The sequence below is a fragment of the Lissotriton helveticus genome, chromosome 9, assembly GCF_964261635.1.
Source record: "Lissotriton helveticus chromosome 9, aLisHel1.1, whole genome shotgun sequence".
In the NCBI taxonomy this organism is placed as follows: Eukaryota; Metazoa; Chordata; class Amphibia; order Caudata; family Salamandridae; genus Lissotriton; species Lissotriton helveticus.
This window is the reverse complement of record NC_136070.1, coordinates 258,180,424-258,199,167: the sequence shown is the minus strand read 5'-3', so window position 1 is coordinate 258,199,167 and position 18,744 is coordinate 258,180,424. Positions and strand designations below refer to the sequence as shown.

Genomic DNA, 18,744 nt, shown 5'->3' with positions numbered 1-18,744 from the left:
CTAGCACTTGTTGCGGGAGGGGTTTCTCACTCTGTGAGTTGCTTTCGTGTAGGAGTTTTCAGTGTTTTATTAACGTTGTTAATAGCTCCAGAAGTGTGGTTTGTTTCTTGATTATAGCCTCACTCGTTGGTAGCTTTCACAGTGCTATCCTTTTTTAGGTCTCGCCTATGCAGCATGCATGCGCTGCATGGTAGACCTTTAGCCGCAGTTCTGCTCTTTTTCGAACCACATACTCGTGCTTGTGGCGGCATCCACCTTGCGGGAGCGAGCAGGAGTGCACCACAACATGAGTATGTGCTTCGAAAAAGAGCAGACTGCGCGCTTGCACGCAACACTCCCGGTTTTGTTTTGGCTTCTTGGAATTGGCTTGCGTTCGTGTTGTTACTTTTTTGGGTGCTTGAAAAGGCATTTTTACCAGTGTTTGGGTTTATTTTAAGGTGGCGTTTAAATAATTCTTTGCTTGCAAAAGTGATTTATACGTTCACTCCCCATCGTGGTTCATCTGTCTTTCTTTTGAGTTTGCGTTGAAATATGTTTGGTGCTTTAAAAAGCATTCATACGCTACAATCAAGTGCTCCCTCAGCAGTCCGTCCGGGGCACAAGCAGGGATTGACTTGAGTGCTCCCGATCCTCGCGCATTCCGTAATCTTCCCTCGGCCAAAGGAGGCATCCACTTCTGTGCTCCCTCGTTGTTTTATCTTGCCGCTACTCCTATGAGATGCACGTTTGAAGTCGCAGTTCCCTTAATTCTCTATGCAGTCCTATTTGCCATCTTGACTTGGGTAAGAATCCCATTGGTTTCTACTTCTTGAGTTTGCATCTTGGAATTACAGCACTTTCAGTTTGCTGCTTGTTTTAAATTACACAGTCCCTTATGTATTTAATTTTGCATCTGTAAAGCGATATAGGGGAGTTTAAGTGACGTTCCCACTACAACACAGAATCCAGTACATTTTAAGCATGATAATGCTTCTGTTCTGTTTAAACCAGGGCTGTCAATTAAACTTGCACTTACCAAACTGCTTAAAATATTTCTCTGCATTATTAAAGTAACTTTTTAACAATTAAAAACGCCAACATTCTAACAGTGCCAACATTTTGCCCCGTTTTTTTTACCTAATAAAGTTTTCAAAACCAATTGAAATTTTACTTAAAAGCATGCTGTATTGAACTATTTACTGTAACATTAGCCTAGGAAGGATTTGGATAGTGATCTCTATGCCTTCTACAGGCTGAGTCCTGGCCCTCTATTCTTTCGATAAGTGGCTGAGGGAAGGCTCTTGTTCTTTCCCTGATCTCTGCCAAGAGGCGCCATGTTGTGGGATGAGAGAGGCCTTTGACTAGAGAAACCTCTGGAAACAAGCCACATATTACTTGTAGTCTAAGTCACAAGGGGCTGGTTTTGTGCTGATATTCACACTAAACAACAGCCCTTTTCACAGTGATCCTAGCAGTCTTTTATGCATAAAAGTACCTTGTATTTTGCTAAAACTTTAATTCACAAAAGCCAGAGGGAGAGACATTCTCATAAGTTCTCTGCAGCCTTGAAAGGAATGAGATGCACATTACAGAGCTTTTTCCCCCCTGATGTGTGTGCATTGCCAATGAGAAACAGCAATGCTCTTTTACTTGGGAAATTCTTAGCTATGCATCTCTCCACCGTTATGAAGACTTATTGCACGGAATTGGGCTTAAAGATCTTTCGTGGTTCATAGACGCTGATCTACAAAGGAATGGCTGGGATATTGCCCTAAGGTCTCTAAATTAACAGTTGGGTTCATTTAAAGCTGCCTGGTAAACCTCCCAGTTGACAAGGAGGCAGGAAACTGCCTTATGATACTTGAGGGGTTCTCAGTATACGGAAGCTACAAAGTTCCTTAATTAAATTGTTTTCGCCATGGACTACAGATTAGGGGAGTGGGTATCACCAGTCTTGGGTTCTGCATCTTTTAAGCAATATAGTCTGAAAGTGTGTCAGTCCAGAATATGGGATACTGTCTCGCTGGTGGGTTGGGCGAACTCCTTGATGATGTTGAAGAGTTCTTTGTTGTTGTGTGCATGTGTGGAGATTCTGTCTTCAATTGCTATTTTCCTCGTTTTTAGGTCTCGCGCCTAGCGTTCGCTGCGCAAGGCATTTTGTAAACGAAAAACGGGGTTTCAGCAGTCACTTTGGACTGTGAAACGCTTGTGCGTGTGCTTTTTTGTATGGTGTTACCCCATTGGCCTTTGCGTGCGTCTTATTGTAAAAGACTGCACGCAATTGGCCCGAAGCACGCGCGTAGCTCTTCCCATGGCCTATTGGTGTCTATTACGCGCACCAAGCGCGTAATCGACACCAATAGGCTGTGGGAGGAGCTATGATTGGGCCCACACAGGCGTGACGTGCGCGTCACTTGTTTTAGATGAACCGTGTTCACTTACTCCTCATATCTGCCTGGCAAATTCTCCACCATTTAAAGAGGCTTGCTCTTTCCAACCCATTGGGCCGTACACAGTGTATCCTACTAGTTTCTGAAATCCAAGCCATCCAATCGGAGGAGGAGACGAGGCCTGGGCACGTTGAAGGCATCTCATTTCTACCAGTTGCATTTACGGTAGTTTTGGAGGCGGGGTCCAGTGAATGCCAGTAGGCAATGACAAGCGGGCACGAGAAAATTGAAGCACACTGCATCATAGTCTTTCCTTCCGCTGTCTTGAGTTTTCGTCGTTGTTGCCCGCGACGAAAGGGGATCCGTTGCTGTGCTATGAAAGTTGTAGAGGTGGCTCAACAAGGTGAGGAACGGGTTGCGAGCTGATTTTCTGGGGTCGCTTTCCGTTCGTTGCCTTTCCGCTACACTTTTTCTTAAAGGGGTTCGGCTGAGGTGATCAAACGGAAGCCACCGCTAGTGGCGTTCAACGCGACTAAGCAAAGTCGGTTTATTTAAGCATTGTGTACGTTCTAGAGGTGCTGTTTGCTTTTGAGCAGTCTCTGTGCAGGACTTCCCTTTGTGTTTACTATTTTCCCATTCCACTGTTGCCTGTATGATTGATACGTACGCTCCAAAACATAATTGCATCACATTGTTAGCTAAGACTACTGTGTTTTTGTAAGCTCCTATTTTATGTTTTTGACAATCAGCATCAAGTTTGATTCATTCGGATGCTTAGATGGGGATAACATATAGGTGCTGCACATGCACGTGTTGATGTAAGACACGAAGCGTATGCATGTTATGTATTTCTCGTGATAAAACACTGGCTAAAAACGAGCATGTTTACTGTGTGAATGCGCCGATGATGTTGCCTTGAAACCGTACGTACTGTATATGCTGGATGTGGTTAGGGTGAAGTTTTGTATTGCATCGACCTCGTCTGGTCAAGTTACAAAGTCATTGGCAGACGTTTGCATCATCAAAAGTCTGCCCTCTGGTAATGGAATGTGGACGTCACTTATGTTACAGAAGACTTATCAGATATTACTGGACGTGCTGACAAGAACCAGTGATGTGGTTATACAACGTGCCATACCCCATATGTCACTAACCTTTGTTAGCAGAAGGCACTTGATTATGATCTGTTTGTAGTATGACTTCGTAACATTACAGCAAACATTATCAACCAAATCTCACTTAAACATTAAATTCCTGTCATTCCCCACTTCCTTAATTCCAATATGTGAACATTTCAGTTGCAAAACCCCGCTAAATGCTACTACCTTCTTTCTTTTTATCTTCCATCCAGCCTTTTCCTTTCATTCCCCAGACTCCCCCGCACTCCTGCAATCCCCCCATGCGAACTCCCCCATTTTGCTCCAAAGTCCTAAACTTACTCTTTCCCTTCCTTGAGCCTTCCCTCCCCAAGTGAATATACCTGTACCGGACATCCCCCTCCCCCCAAACTACTGTCACTTTAGGGCTCCAACGTGTTTTCCGGTTTTATGGTGGCAACAAGTTTCGATTCTCTTAACTGGAAAGATCCTTCAACTAGATACTGAAACAGCCTGCCTACTTGGTTATTGGAGCCTATGCCTACCTGACTTCATAACACTATGCTTCCACCTCTTTCCTTCCCATTCTGCCTTTTCCTTGCATTCCCCAATATGTCTCACGACCCAGCAACCATCCCCAAGCCATCTACCCTAGTGTTGATCCAAAGCCCCAAACTTCCTCTTTCCCTCCTTTGTTCTCCACCCCCATACTCCCCCCCCCCCAAGCGGCACATAAGCTTGCACCAGACTCTCTATCCCCCCCCCCTGTCAACCTGCTTCCACCTGGGAAAACCCTGTGTTGTGTTCCTTCCCCACGTACCCCTCCATACTTAAGTCAAATAATTGATACTCCCCTCACACCACCACTTTTAATTCCATCATTTTGCTAAAACCTCCCTCAACTCTAACATTTAATAGGCCTGACCGAATTTAGACTAAAGCCCCCTGTCCACATAAAATATATGGCCTTCTTCTTGATTGTGCTTATGAGATAAAACTTCAATTCCCATAAACGGGCAGAAAATCCTCATTGCTGTATTCAGCTTCCTTTTATCCTTATGCATAGCATCCTTTTGTGCCCCTCCAATACTTTCTCTGTACAAACTCCTTCCATAAAATGCAAGTGCTAGTTCATTGACTTTTGAACACCTGTTAATACTCCTTCATTTGTTTAATGAGCATCAGTCTATCAGTTGCACTATATAATTGACACTTTGCGTTTTCACGGTTAACAGGGATGGTTCGCTCCCGGCTGAACCACGCTGTGTTAAATGTGCATGTTTAGCAGTAGTTGGCTGGTGCACTCTGGGAGGGCTAAATACCGGAAGAGGCGTGAGGTATGCATGCCCTTGACAAATATAAAGAACGCAAAATGGAATGACGATGGTGCCAGCAAATCTGAAGCCTATGGACTGTCTGTAAGTCCACAAAGCAGATACAGCATGTCTCGGTTTGAGACAGCACATATGTGCCACGTAGAGCTGAGACCTAAACATTATGTGACTTCAATAAAATACAAGCATTTGCAATGCAATAGGTTTTGCATTTGGGAGATTTTGAGCTATTGGCATTGTAAATGACAATGCCTTTTATTTATGTGTTTAAATAAACTTGCAATAATAACAAGCATTTGCAATGCAATAGGTCTCGCATTATTAAAGTTAGAGCTATTGGCATTGTAAATGGCAATGCCTTTTATTTATGTTTTTAAAACATAAATAAAAGGCATTGTCATTTACAATGCTAATAGCTTAAACTCTCGCAAAAGTGAGACCTATTGCATTGCAAATGCTTGTTTAAAGGACGCCCCAGACACTTCTTCCCCAACCTACCAACCTTCAGCGATAGAAGCGCGTGGTGCTCCAAGCCGGTGCCCACCCGGCATTTGCCCCAAATTGCGGCGTATTTCCACTTGTAGCGAGTGTCACCTCGCTTTATAATTAAATTCTGGAGGGAGCCTACCCCTCGTGTGTCCCCCCGCATCACCGCCGCAGCCCGGGACAAACTGAACATCGCCGCTGGCCTGCGACCAGGAAGTCAGGCAGGCCGGGCGGGACAACCGGAAACCGGAAGTAGGAGGGCGGGAGCCTACCCCGCCTCCCACGGAAGAGCCGCGGCTGTTTTGACCCCCGGAGCAGGCAGGAGCCTACCCTGCACCCCGGTGCACTTGCCCTGAGAAGGAGGGAGGAAGAGTCCTGCTGCCGGCGCCTTCCACGAATGAGGGAGAGCCCGTGGTAACCGGCTTAGACGAGCCCTGCAGCTGCCGATGAGAGGAGAGCCGCCGCACCAAGGAAGCCGGTGAGTGAGGAAGGCGCCATTTCACTAAGAGCTGCGGCGGGGGGCTCTGTATGTGTGTGAGCGTGCGTGTGTGTATGTGTCTTGGAGTCTGTGTGTATGCGTGTGTGTATGCGTGTGTGTTTAAAAGAGGCCGATGACTGTGGGGGGTGTGGTAAATAAATAAATAATACCTCTATTTTTGACTAGATATAACAATAACAGATAGCTCAATAAATAAGAGTCAAGATTCGAGGTAGTAGGAGTTTGCAGGTTTAATACAGCATAAAGGACAGGAACAGGACAACCTGCACGGGCATAGGATGGCAGGGCCCGGCAGCTGCCGGGCAGGATCTGGAATGAGCGCGCTAGCTTTTAATAACAGTACACAAGTATATATAGTTAAAACAATTGCATTACAGTACATACAGTAGGCGTAGCAGTGGGTGGGGCCTGTAACAGTCGCGAGAGATAAGGCAGAAAGTAGGTGTAACAAGAGGCGTGAACATAGACATGTGATGTAAACGTAACGGAATATGTCATAAATGGGGCGGAAACATGGAGGGGGCTACCTAAGGAGCCGGGACCTCTAACCTAGTGGTGCGCGCAAACTGACAATGACGTGTTACCAGGGAGAAGCTGGGGGCTATGACTTCTGCGCTAGAAGGAGAGACTGAAGTCTGGAGAGTCAGAGCGACATGTACCTAAACACTATCTAGTATCTGATGTTTAGAGAACATATTGATAGAATCCAAAAGTTATCAGGGTAAAGGCTAACAGACACTAAGACTGGTGCATGCATTATTCTACATGTAGTGTGTGTTGAGGAATATTAAATGACCATAAATACAGTATTTCTCTTACATGGAGACGTAAAGGCTAGACGATGACTGAAACTATTGATGCGATTCAGTAGCTTAGGAATGCAGAGAAGGAGGGCTGGACTGATAACTAGAATCATAACATACTCTTGGCAGACTGGAGGCAGAGCCAGGCCGAGCCGGGCACTGTGAGGCAGGAAGTAAGCGAAGGGTCAGGGATATAGGTGGGGGCTGTATCGCTCCTCAGCGAGGGTTCAGGAGACAGGAGCTGAATCTGAGTCCGGGCCCTTTGAGGCCTAGAAACGGGGACTTTTCAATGAAATAACGTGCACACTGAGAAACGTGGCAACGTAGGTTTACATAGGCCTAATATTCGTTGTATTCACGAGGACTGGAAACTGGCATACTAGAGATGGACACAACTATAATTGCGTCTTTAATCGATCATGGGGAATACATATGCATATTAATCATGCACACATAACATAAGATGGGGAACACGTAGGGACACAGAACATGGCAAAATTTACTTTTCCACATTCCCTCCTTGTCACTACGTTTCCATCAGGAAACATCAATATTCATGATACCATCTATCATTTCATACAGTATCATTTGCTCGTCTCGAATTGTCTTGGAACGGGATTTAGGACGGGACTTGGGACTAGGAATACAAGAGGTAGCACAAATGCTGCAAATCGCAGGGCCACATTGTATACAGAGGCAGCAACTGAATATGATCGCTACTGCAATACCTAGAAAGGACAATACTTTCCATCCCCAGGCAGAAATTATACTCCAAAACCAACCGGACCATGTCCAGGTGCCTGGATTCTGGTGTAACTGATGGGCAATTTTATGAAGTCTGGTTATAGCTGAATAAACAGACGGCGCGTTATTAGGAATGAAAATGCAGCAACTAGATCCGATGACTCTGCATGCTCCTCCTCTATCGGCCAGTATGACGTCAAGAACGAGACGATTTTGGAGCACGACAAATCTCATAGCAGATTGCTCTTCGGTTAAGTTACCTAGAGCAGAGGCAGTCTCATTCACTACTGCTTCAAGGGTTCTGGTCAATCTACGTATTAACTTACTATTCTGGATAGGTCCTATAAAGAAGAAGAAACCTCTATTGAAATCTGTATACTGTTCTAGAGCAGTTTCAGTTTGATCGACAATCGGGGACTCGATCTCCCTTCTATGTCTAATGTGTACTAGATGTGTGTTTCTATGATAATCGGATGGGGCTAGAAAAACTGGTGGCAGTAGGAAGGCAATGTAACAGGTTCCCTCCCAATCGAGGGGCAGACGAACATATGCGGTCTGACCACAAACAAAATAAGAATGACGTGAAGCTTTGAAAATAGATTTCCCACTGTCACTATACTTGACAATAGTAGTACAATCACTGTGTCCTACATGTATGGAACCATTATTTCTGACACATAATTCGCCTTTGACTGGTAGTACTGAAATAGCAGGTAAGTCTGGAGTAGGATCAGACTGAACATTCAGGACCATGAAATTCGAAGAATAATTACCCAAATTATAAACTTCATTTTCTAGATCTAACCCTGTTCTGTGGGGAAGACCTTGCTTGTCTGGAAAACATGTACTGTTCAGAAGGGACATATCATTTGAAGATGACGTTAACGTGGACCAGGCTCCACATGAGCCATTATGTGAAAACGGATAAGGAAACAGTGGCAGAACTCCCTTCGGTGTCTGGAAAGGGGGGAGTCGACCACACACCCAACAATTAGTGGCATTGCTGGTCTGGTGTGAATAATGTAACATACGGATGAATGAATTGTTGCGCATAGCAAGACGATAGGATAGTTCGTGAGGAGGCAGATCACTAAACGTGTGCTCTACTGTAGCATTAGAATACTTATTTACATGAGAAATTGGAAAACATAAATGAAATGCATAACTCGTGCAGGTAACCATCAGGCTGAGAAACAATATAAAACTTAGAAAAACGATACATCGGATTGAGTTTTGACTAACTCTCTCACTATGGGGGTCTATTTCATACATGTCAGATACCTGTCTAACCGTTTCACCTAGGGGAGGACTTAGACAATTAAACTGGCTGACTTATTTTACTAGACCGGAGCTTACTTTTATACTCCTGCTGTGGAGTTTTCTCTAACAGGGGAGGCTTGGTATCAATGTCATTTGCGGGACAGTCCTTAAGAATAGTATCTTGGCAGTCTTTAAAATCTTGACAATCCTTGGAAAAGTTCTTGGAAACAGTTTGTAGTCGGAGTCCGTGAAATTTCTTGACGTGTGACAGATGGACCCACCCCTTCCTGCCTTCCAACTTGACGGCAGTACGGGTGGCCAAAAGAACTAACTTCGGCTCCTTCCAGCGAGGCTCCAGCGGACTTGAACGATCAAAATTCCGGACGAGAACCAAGCTTCCTGGAACGATTTCATGCGGTTTCACCTCGGTATTGTCTGGAAATGCGGCGGCAACCTGTGAACGACAAGAGTGTAGGGCAGACATCAAGGAAGCTAGGTAATCTGTCAGCATATTACTGGAAACATCTGTAATACTTCGGGGTCTGGGTGTACCCCACACGTTCGGGGGGCGGCCGAATACGACCTCATAAGGGGACAGACCTGATCTGGAATGTGCGACCATGCGCATATAAAATAAAGCGACTGGCAAGGCAACTAACCAGTCTACACCTTTTTCTTGACAGATTTTGGCAATGCGGATTTTCAAGGTTTGATTATGTCTCTCTACGAGACCGGCTGCTTCTGGATGGCGTACACAATGGAACTTCCACTGGTACCCTAACAGAAGGGAAACATGTTTCATGAGCTCAGATGAGAATGGCTGGCCGTTATCTGAATACACGACCCTAGGGAGTCCATAGCGGGGGAAGAACTCACGAACCAACTGCTTGGCAGTGGTCGCGGCTGTGTAATCTGGGACTGGATATGCTTCTGTCCACCTCGACAAAGTGCATACAACTACAAGGACATACTTGAAACCTCGACATCGCTCCATCTGAATATAATCCATCTGGAGGACTTCAAAAGGGTGGTCAGGAGGCTGGAATCCACCTTGTTCCACCGGGACACTTTTACCTGGATTGAACTGGCAACATATCATACAAGTACGGACTTTCTGCTTGGCTGCAGCTCGTAAATGCTTGTTAAACCAAATGTTCTGGATACTGTCTAACATGGCTTTTTCTCCTAAGTGTGCTGGACTATGTGTGGTATTGATAATGACTTGAACCATTGAGTCGGGGAGAAACCATGTGGCTTTTCCCTTTGTCAACCATCCCTGATCTGTCTGGACCCCTCCTTGTTCGGACCATTTCTTGATTTCTTCAGGAGTAGCATGTAACTGTATGTCTATGACATCTTGAGTAGGGTCCTTAACTGTCATACAAGTAGTCTGTTCTAGAGTGGATGTCGGTGTCTTGTTAACTGGTATGTCTGGTGTCTGTGCTGTAAGCTTGGCTGTTCGATCTGCTAGATCATTACCTTGAGAAATAATGTCAGTAACTTTCGTATGTGCTTTGCATTTCATGATAGCGATAGCTGTTGGTAAATGTATTGCATCTAACAGAGCTTGAATAAGGAGACCATGCTGAATCTTGGTTCCATGAGAAGTCATGAAACCTCTCTCCTGCCAGAGCACTCCGAAGTCGTGTACAACTCCGAATGCGTAGGGTGAATCTGTGTAAATATTAACTTTCAGGTTCTTGGCGTGTATGCAGGCTTGTGTCAGAGCAACTAGCTCTGCTGCTTGAGCAGACAGGGTGTCAATACGGTGTGTTTCAATAACTTCAGTGTCAGTAGTCACTGCATACGCGGCTACTAGTTCTCCTGTACTTGTTCTCATACATGAACCATCCACATAAAGTGTCAGGTCGGGATCTGGTAATGGAATATCTGTCAGATCTTGTCTTGGCTTTGTCATAGTGTTAACAACTTCCACACAATCATGTGTGGCAGGATTTGAAGTAACTGACGGTAACAGTGTAGCAGGATTTAGAACGTTGCAGCGTCTGATTTCTATGTGTGGCTGGAACAGTGTCAGTTCTTAACCTGTCAAACGTGCAATTGTCAAGTGCTGAGTCTGTGTTCGGTTTAAAAGAACTTCCACGGAGTGTGGAACTTGTACTGTCAGGGAGTGTCCTAATACTATGGAATCACTTTGTCTGATAGCTAGTGCTGTGGCTGCAACTGACTTGAGGCACGCAGGCAGAGCCTGGGCTACTGGATCTAGTGTGCTCGAAAAATAAGCACAGGGCTTGTACTGTCCGGCTTGATCTTGTGTGAGAACAGATAATGCTGTACCATTACGTTCTGTGACAAAAAGTGTAAAAGGCTTACTGTAGTTCGGTGTAGCTAGAACGGGAGCTTGGCATAAAGCTTTCTTTAACTCATTAAAACTAAGTGTATGTTCAGATGTCCAAGGGAGAACAGTCGATACGGCTGCCTCCTGTGTCGTTAACTGTATCAGTGGCTTGGCTAGAAATGCATACTGAGGAATCCATTGTCTGCAATAAGAAGTAAGGCCGATAAAAGCACGTACCTCCTTCTGTGTCTTGGGCTGAGGAAGACTCGCTATTAACTGGATACGATCGGGTGTCAACTGCCTACCCCACTTGGACAGTAAGTGGCCTAAGTAGATCACTTGCTGGACACAGAATTGAAGCTTCGAAGGGGACACCTTGTGCCCCATCTCGGCTAGGAAATACAGGACTGTAAGTGACGCTCGCTCGCAAGCACGTTCAGAACGGGCTGTGATCAGTAGATCATCGACATATTGGAGCAGGGCAGTGTCAGTTGGCATGTGAATGTTGTCTAGTTGTCTCTTAAGTGCTTGACTGTAGATGCTAGGACTTTCTGTGAAACCTTGAGGAGCTCGTGTGAATTTATAGCTCCTTCCATTTAAACAGAATCCGAAAAGGTACTGGCTGTCTGGATGAATGGGGACACTGAAAAATGCGTTTTTGAGGTCTATGACTGTGAAAAATATTGCCTCAGAATCAATGGCTGTCAATAGAGATGAGATATCTGGGACTACTGGATACTGGGGGATGATACATTTATTGAGTTCTCGAAGATCAATCACTAATCGATATACTGGGTGTGCATTTGGATCAGTACGTTTCATGACTGGAATGATAGGAGAATTACATACATTGGAGTCAGTTTCTACAACTACTCCTTGAGCAATGAGCTCGTCAATAATTTTGGATAAGGCTGCTACAGCCTCAGGTGGCAATCTGTACTGTCTGATTCGTGGCAAGACTATACCTTGCTTGAGAGTCACACGATGGGGTGTGATTTGCATGAAGCCAACATCAGTTGGACCTTGCGCCCATAGATGCTGCGGAACATTAGACAATCTCGGATCAAAATCTCGTAATACATAGTGACCCTTGAAGTCACGTAAAAACAAACGTATTCCCTCTGGGGAACAGCAAATAACTGCACCTAATTCTTTCAGTGTCTTAATGCCTAACAAATTTTCTGGACATGACTTCGTAAGCAATAGATCAGTAGTTCGGGACAATGGACCTACTTTTAGAGTAACTGGCTTTGATATCTCGTTTACAATAGGCTTTCCTGAAAAACCAAGGGAAACATTTCTAGAGCCTGAGAGCGGAGCCCCTGGAACCTCGTCGTGACTAATAGTCGTCCTACTTGCCCCTGTATCAATCAGAAACTTTCTGTCTTTCCCTAATACTTGACTATGAACATAGGGACCTTCTTGATCTACAGGAATCTCGATGAGAGGCAAGCCTACCTCCCTCTCTAGGCTGTTTCATGAATACGCTTGATACTCTGGATACTCTGACTGAGCATACTGGTACATCTGCTGTGTAACATGCTGTGTTGCAGCAATAGGCTGCGGTGCTGGAACTGTCTGTTGTGCATTCTGTGGCTGAGAGGTCTGTGAAACTTGTTCTTGTCTAGGCGGACGTGGTCTTTCTTTAGTTCTACCAGTGGCTATATTGTGTTTCAGAACTGCACACTCGTTTATAAAATGACCTGGCTGTTTACAATAATTGCATGTCCCTTTAACGGGAGCTGCAGGATGACTGGCTTGATTCGGACCCCTCTTCTGACTGTCTTGTGGAACAGATTGTGCAACTAGTACTTTCATTTTCGTGTCTTTCATACGTCTTCTCTCGTGTTCTTGCTCTTCTCTGATTCTATTCTGGTGATACTGGAGCATCTGTAACATCTGGGACGGGGTACTAGCTTGCCATGTACTTTCGACTTTCAAAACTCGATTCTTAACTTGTGGACTTGAATTCTCGACTAGTTTAGTAACAAAAAGATGAGGGTATGACTCACTACTCGTCTTCAAACCACTGTTTATGATAAAACATTTCTCAAATCTAGAATAAAAATCACTAGTGTCTTCGTCTTGTTTCTGTTTACAGGCTGAGATTGCATCCCAGTCTTCCTTTTTAGTGGCTAATAATCTAGGTAAAACTTGTATTAATAATTCTGGTAATTCTTTACATTTGTCTCCAAGACCGGTACCTGGTACTCGTATCTTATCTTCAGCTTCTAGAGCTGTCCAATCGATCTTTTTCTCTCCCACCTCCCAATCCTTTTCCTTGAGTTTTTCGTATATGCCCGCAGGCAACAGGACTTTTAACATTTTAATAATATCTGGATACGTGTATTCTCCCATACGGAGCATGTCTTTTAATTCTCGGTGGAACCCTGCTGGATCTTTGTCGTGACAGGGAATTAATTTCTTCATCTCTAAGAGTTCCATCTTGGTAACTGGGGTGTAAACAAATACTCGTTGCATTTCACCACCCGTTGTCCTAACTGGGTGTACTTCTCGTAACGGATGCTGTCTGTCTATGTAAAACGGTTTACTTTCTGGAGGTGAGACATGAACAAAATGTGGATTCAAAGACATACTATATTTATGGCGCTGTTCTAGAATGACACTAATTAAATCGGTACCTAAACCTTTCCATCTATACTGGAGTAGCTCGTTCAGGATATCATGTAACGGGCCTGGATCAGAATGTTGACCCTCATACAATGTAATGAGGTGCTGGATCATATACATACCCACCAGTCGCTGCTCGGCTGGGGGCAGTTTCAGAAACATTTGTGCCACTATTTCGTCTGGAAAAGTGGTAGAATCAGTAATCCATCGGACTGCTGATCGGGCTAGTTCTTGTTCATGCATGGTACTTAATTCACTATAACCAATTCGTGATTTCAGAATGTGATCGGTAGCTTGAAATACTTGTTCTAGAGAACCTTGTTCTGGTGCTGGAAGAGGAACAGTTTTCTTGTGTTCTAGGCGTAAATGTCGGTCTGGAATTCTAGATTTACCTACATACGCTATTCTGGCGGTATTCTCATCGTCTACCTCTTCAGTAGAAGAGTCATTTTCTTTCTCGCTTCCTAGAGCTTCTTTGCGTGGTTCGTGTAACCTTATTATTTCTTTACGAATTTTCTTGTACATATTCTCAATACTATTGAGTGTCTTGTGCTTACCCTCGGCTATATTATCACTCCACTTTGTCAGAATTTTCATTTCGGTCGGATCTTTAGTCGGGGAATCTTGTTCCCTAATTAAACAATTGATCAGAAACTTTAATAGCATAAACTGGATCTCAGATTTCCTGAGAGACATGACTTCAGCAATACTTTCTGGATCTTGTCCTGTACGAATGAAACGATACATTCTGTCTAGATCTTCTTTCATATTCGGTAGAGTGACCAAATACTCGGACACCTGTCTTATACGTACGGAATATATAACCATACTATCCTCGCCTGGGACTGGATCATAACAGCATTCAGTAAGAAGTCGCCTGATTTCTGCAATAGTCTTATATTTGGGCGTACGCTGTAACGCACGTTCATGTAACTCGACTGCTCCTAAACGTCTATTTGGCGGGGGGGTACCAGGAGGACCTCCTCCCGCGGCCCCTAAACTGGAATCGTCGACTGATACTCTTCGCGCTGGCAGAGTGACTGATGTGGCGGGAATTTGTACTACGGGCTGGACCGGGGGTACCGTAGCAGGTACTGCAACAGGTGCCCCGGTGACTGGAGGAGCAGGATTTACATTATTTACAGGAGCTGGTGGAACAGGATTTGCATATTCTGGGACTGTGTCGTCCAAATAGGACGAGAGAAAAATATCAGCTGCGGTCGGTTTGTGACGTAACTTGGTCGGAACTAAGGGTGGCGGAAAATTACTGGATGCCTCCGGGGTTGCTTTTGGCAAGCCCTCGGCAAGAAGAGGATACATACCCTTAATGAGGGCATTCCTCTGTCTGTCTGACTGTTCGGTTTTAACTCGTTCACCTATTTCGATTAGTTCCCTTTCTTGGGCTCTTTCTGAGGTTTCTCTACTTAATTCTGACTTTCTGATTTCTTTTTCGGTTCTTTTATGAGATTCTTTGCGCCATAACTCAATGGCATCTTTCTGTGACTGTCTGGCTTTCTTTTTCCATAATACTTCTTCTACTCGCATGATGCACTCGGCATCCCATGTACCCGATACGGGCCATCTATACTTTTCTTCTAACTGTTTGGTGTACTCCACCCATAAATCTAGATACAATATGGCACTTATGCCATGCTTTTGATACATAAAATGACCTGGACTGTCCCTAGGCGGGACAGGAACTGCTTCTTCTAACAGACCTTTCCTAGTTCTTAACTGACGTAATTTGGAAAACAAAGGCATGACTGGGCTGGAGTCTAGACACAATACAATACACAATGAACACAATAATTACACCACTTTCATACCACGACATTGAAATACATGAATGACATTTAAAATAACAGTTTTGACAAAATACTACCTGGAATACTGAAAACAGAATGCATGAATTTCTCGAGAACAGAACGGACTAGAACAGAAACTAGATGCACTGCTAAAACAGTACGAAACTTACCGGTCTCATAAAGAGACACGTCAGGACCCGCATCCACCTAAGTGGACACTTCGTGTTGGATCTGTGTACCCAAACCCACGGACCAGAGACAATGCAATTGACCCTATCTAGATACTACCCCAGCAACGGTACTCACCGGGCAGCAAGAACGGAAGGCCTCGGACTGGACTGGACTGCTACGACGCCGGACGGACGAACTTCGGACTTCTGTTACGGGTGGACCTCCGGATACCTCGGACCTTGGACTCTCGGCTTGGGCTCTGGTCGGGACTCGCCGCGTTCCTCCACCGCCTCGTCTGGATGCTGGACCGCAACCTCCGTCTCCTCCGTGGGCCTGAGGGATACTTGAAGCAGAAATATCTGCACGTGCACGGTATGGTTCCGTCAAGGCTGCAGAGGATCAGGGGGCTTGCGTGGCTTCACCGGCGCGTGGGGAAAGGGCAAGTCCCTGTTCGGGCGCCATTATGTGGTAAATAAATAAATAATACCTCTATTTTTGACTAGATATAACAATAACAGATAGCTCAATAAATAAGAGTCAAGATTCGAGGTAGTAGGAGTTTGCAGGTTTAATACAGCATAAAGGACAGGAACAGGACAACCTGCACGGGCATAGGATGGCAGGGCCCGGCAGCTGCCGGGCAGGATCTGGAATGAGCGCGCTAGCTTTTAATAACAGTACACAAGTATATATAGTTAAAACAATTGCATTACAGTACATACAGTAGGCGTAGCAGTGGGTGGGGCCTGTAACAGTCGCGAGAGATAAGGCAGAAAGTAGGTGTAACAAGAGGCGTGAACATAGACATGTGATGTAAACGTAACGGAATATGTCATAAATGGGGCGGAAACATGGAGGGGGCTACCTAAGGAGCCGGGACCTCTAACCTAGTGGTGCGCGCAAACTGACAATGACGTGTTACCAGGGAGAAGCTGGGGGCTATGACTTCTGCGCTAGAAGGAGAGACTGAAGTCTGGAGAGTCAGAGCGACATGTACCTAAACACTATCTAGTATCTGATGTTTAGAGAACATATTGATAGAATCCAAAAGTTATCAGGGTAAAGGCTAACAGACACTAAGACTGGTGCATGCATTATTCTACATGTAGTGTGTGTTGAGGAATATTAAATGACCATAAATACAGTATTTCTCTTACATGGAGACGTAAAGGCTAGACGATGACTGAAACTATTGATGCGATTCAGTAGCTTAGGAATGCAGAGAAGGAGGGCTGGACTGATAACTAGAATCATAACATACTCTTGGCAGACTGGAGGCAGAGCCAGGCCGAGCCGGGCACTGTGAGGCAGGAAGTAAGCGAAGGGTCAGGGATATAGGTGGGGGCTGTATCGCTCCTCAGCGAGGGTTCAGGAGACAGGAGCTGAATCTGAGTCCGGGCCCTTTGAGGCCTAGAAACGGGGACTTTTCAATGAAATAACGTGCACACTGAGAAACGTGGCAACGTAGGTTTACATAGGCCTAATATTCGTTGTATTCACGAGGACTGGAAACTGGCATACTAGAGATGGACACAACTATAATTGCGTCTTTAATCGATCATGGGGAATACATATGCATATTAATCATGCACACATAACATAAGATGGGGAACACGTAGGGACACAGAACATGGCAAAATTTACTTTTCCACAGGGGGAGGGGGTGTGTGTGAGCGAGTGAGTGTCTGTCTGTCTGTGTGTGTATATGCGCGCGCATGTGTGCCTGTGCCAACTTCAAGAAATCGGAGCCGGGGATGTGCACGGCGCGGCGCGGGGCTGGACGTGCGCGTTCGCGCACCCAAATCCCAAAGGAAAAGCTTGTAGCTTGTAATTCCCCCGAGACGGCTGACTAAAGTTGTCGAACTGGAGCATCCTATCGGATGCACTCCAGCTCGACCTAAAAAGCATTGTCATTAACAATACCAATAGGTCAAAGTTTCAAAAATGCGAGACCTATTGCATTGCAAATGCTTGTTCTGATGAGTTGGTGGTGGGCGTTGGTGGCGGCTCTGAAGTTGTTCTGGGCTTCTGTGGATTTGGTTTTTCTCCAGGCCTTTTCGAGGTGGCGGCAAGTGCGTCTGGACTCTCGAAGTTCGGTGGTAACCCATCTAGCTTTCTTGGCGTGGGTGTTGTTTTTCTTGAGGGGGGCAATCCACCAGTGCAGGGTTCGGGCTGCGGTGTTGGGGGTCGTCGTTTTCTGCGATGGTTGGGGCGGAGTTGCTGAGTGATGAGGTTAGCTGGTCGTTGGTGATTCTGGTCCAGTTTCTTCGTGGTAGCAGGTGCTGGTGTCTGTGGATGGTGGGTGTTCTGAAGGTGAAGTGGACGCATCGATGGTCAGTCCATGGGAGTTCAGGGGTGTGGCTGAAGGTGATGGAGTTTCCTGTTGTGAAGAGGGGGTCGAAGGTGTGTCCTGAGTGCGTGGGTTTGGTCACGATCTGGTGGAGTCCAATGTTGTGGAGGTTATCCAGGAGGGATGTGGTGTTGGGGTCCAGTTGGTTGTCAAGGTGGAAGTTGAGGTCTCCCAGTAGGGTGTAGTTGGTGGACGCGATGGCATGTGGGGCTATGATGTCCATGATGAAGTTGGCAAAAAGTCTGCGGGGTCCAGTGGGTTGGTAGATAAGGGTTCTTCGGAGGGTGGAGGTAGGGCTGGCCTGTATCTTGAAGTGAAGGTGTTCCATCAGGTCTGTGGGATCGTCGGGGAGTGTGCTCAGGCGGAGGGTAGATTTGTGGACAATGGCGATTCCTCCTCCCGGGCGGGTGGGGCCGTCCTTCCTGGAGATCTTGTATCCTTGAGGAATGGCAATGGCGATGTCCGGTCCCGAGGTGGTGTTGGTCCTTTATCATTTTCTCACTCTATGGTGACGCATAATAACTTTAAAGAGTATCGCCTTGCACCTGACCGCCAGTTTCGAGCCTTAAGCACAGCAGAGAGGTGGTCTCAGGAGAGAATAGCAGTCTTGTTGATGAGTTATGCATTCTATATAGCCTTCTAATAGTTGAGAGTGGGATACATTTGGAAGTCTACTTTTGAGAGGAATAATTATGTTCTTGCTTTAATTCTGCGATCTGTAAACCTATGTCAAAGGGTTTTCATGAAGGATTAGGTGCATTTGGGTAGTTGGTGTGCTTATATGTTTATAGACAGTGCAGAGTCCATGATAATTCCAAGATTTCGTATCTCTTTAACTATTTTTGGTGGCGGTCCCAGTGTGTGCACTCGGAATTATAAAGAATCCCCTTTTTTCC

General features: G+C 45.4%; 1 protein-coding gene across 5 annotated transcripts in view; it reads left to right on the top strand.

The window, feature by feature from the left end:
• Window positions 1-18,744, top strand: part of MLH3 (mutL homolog 3) — a 347,318-nt gene that overhangs the window by 83,525 nt on the left and 245,049 nt on the right. The gene's annotated exons all lie outside the window — the stretch shown is intronic.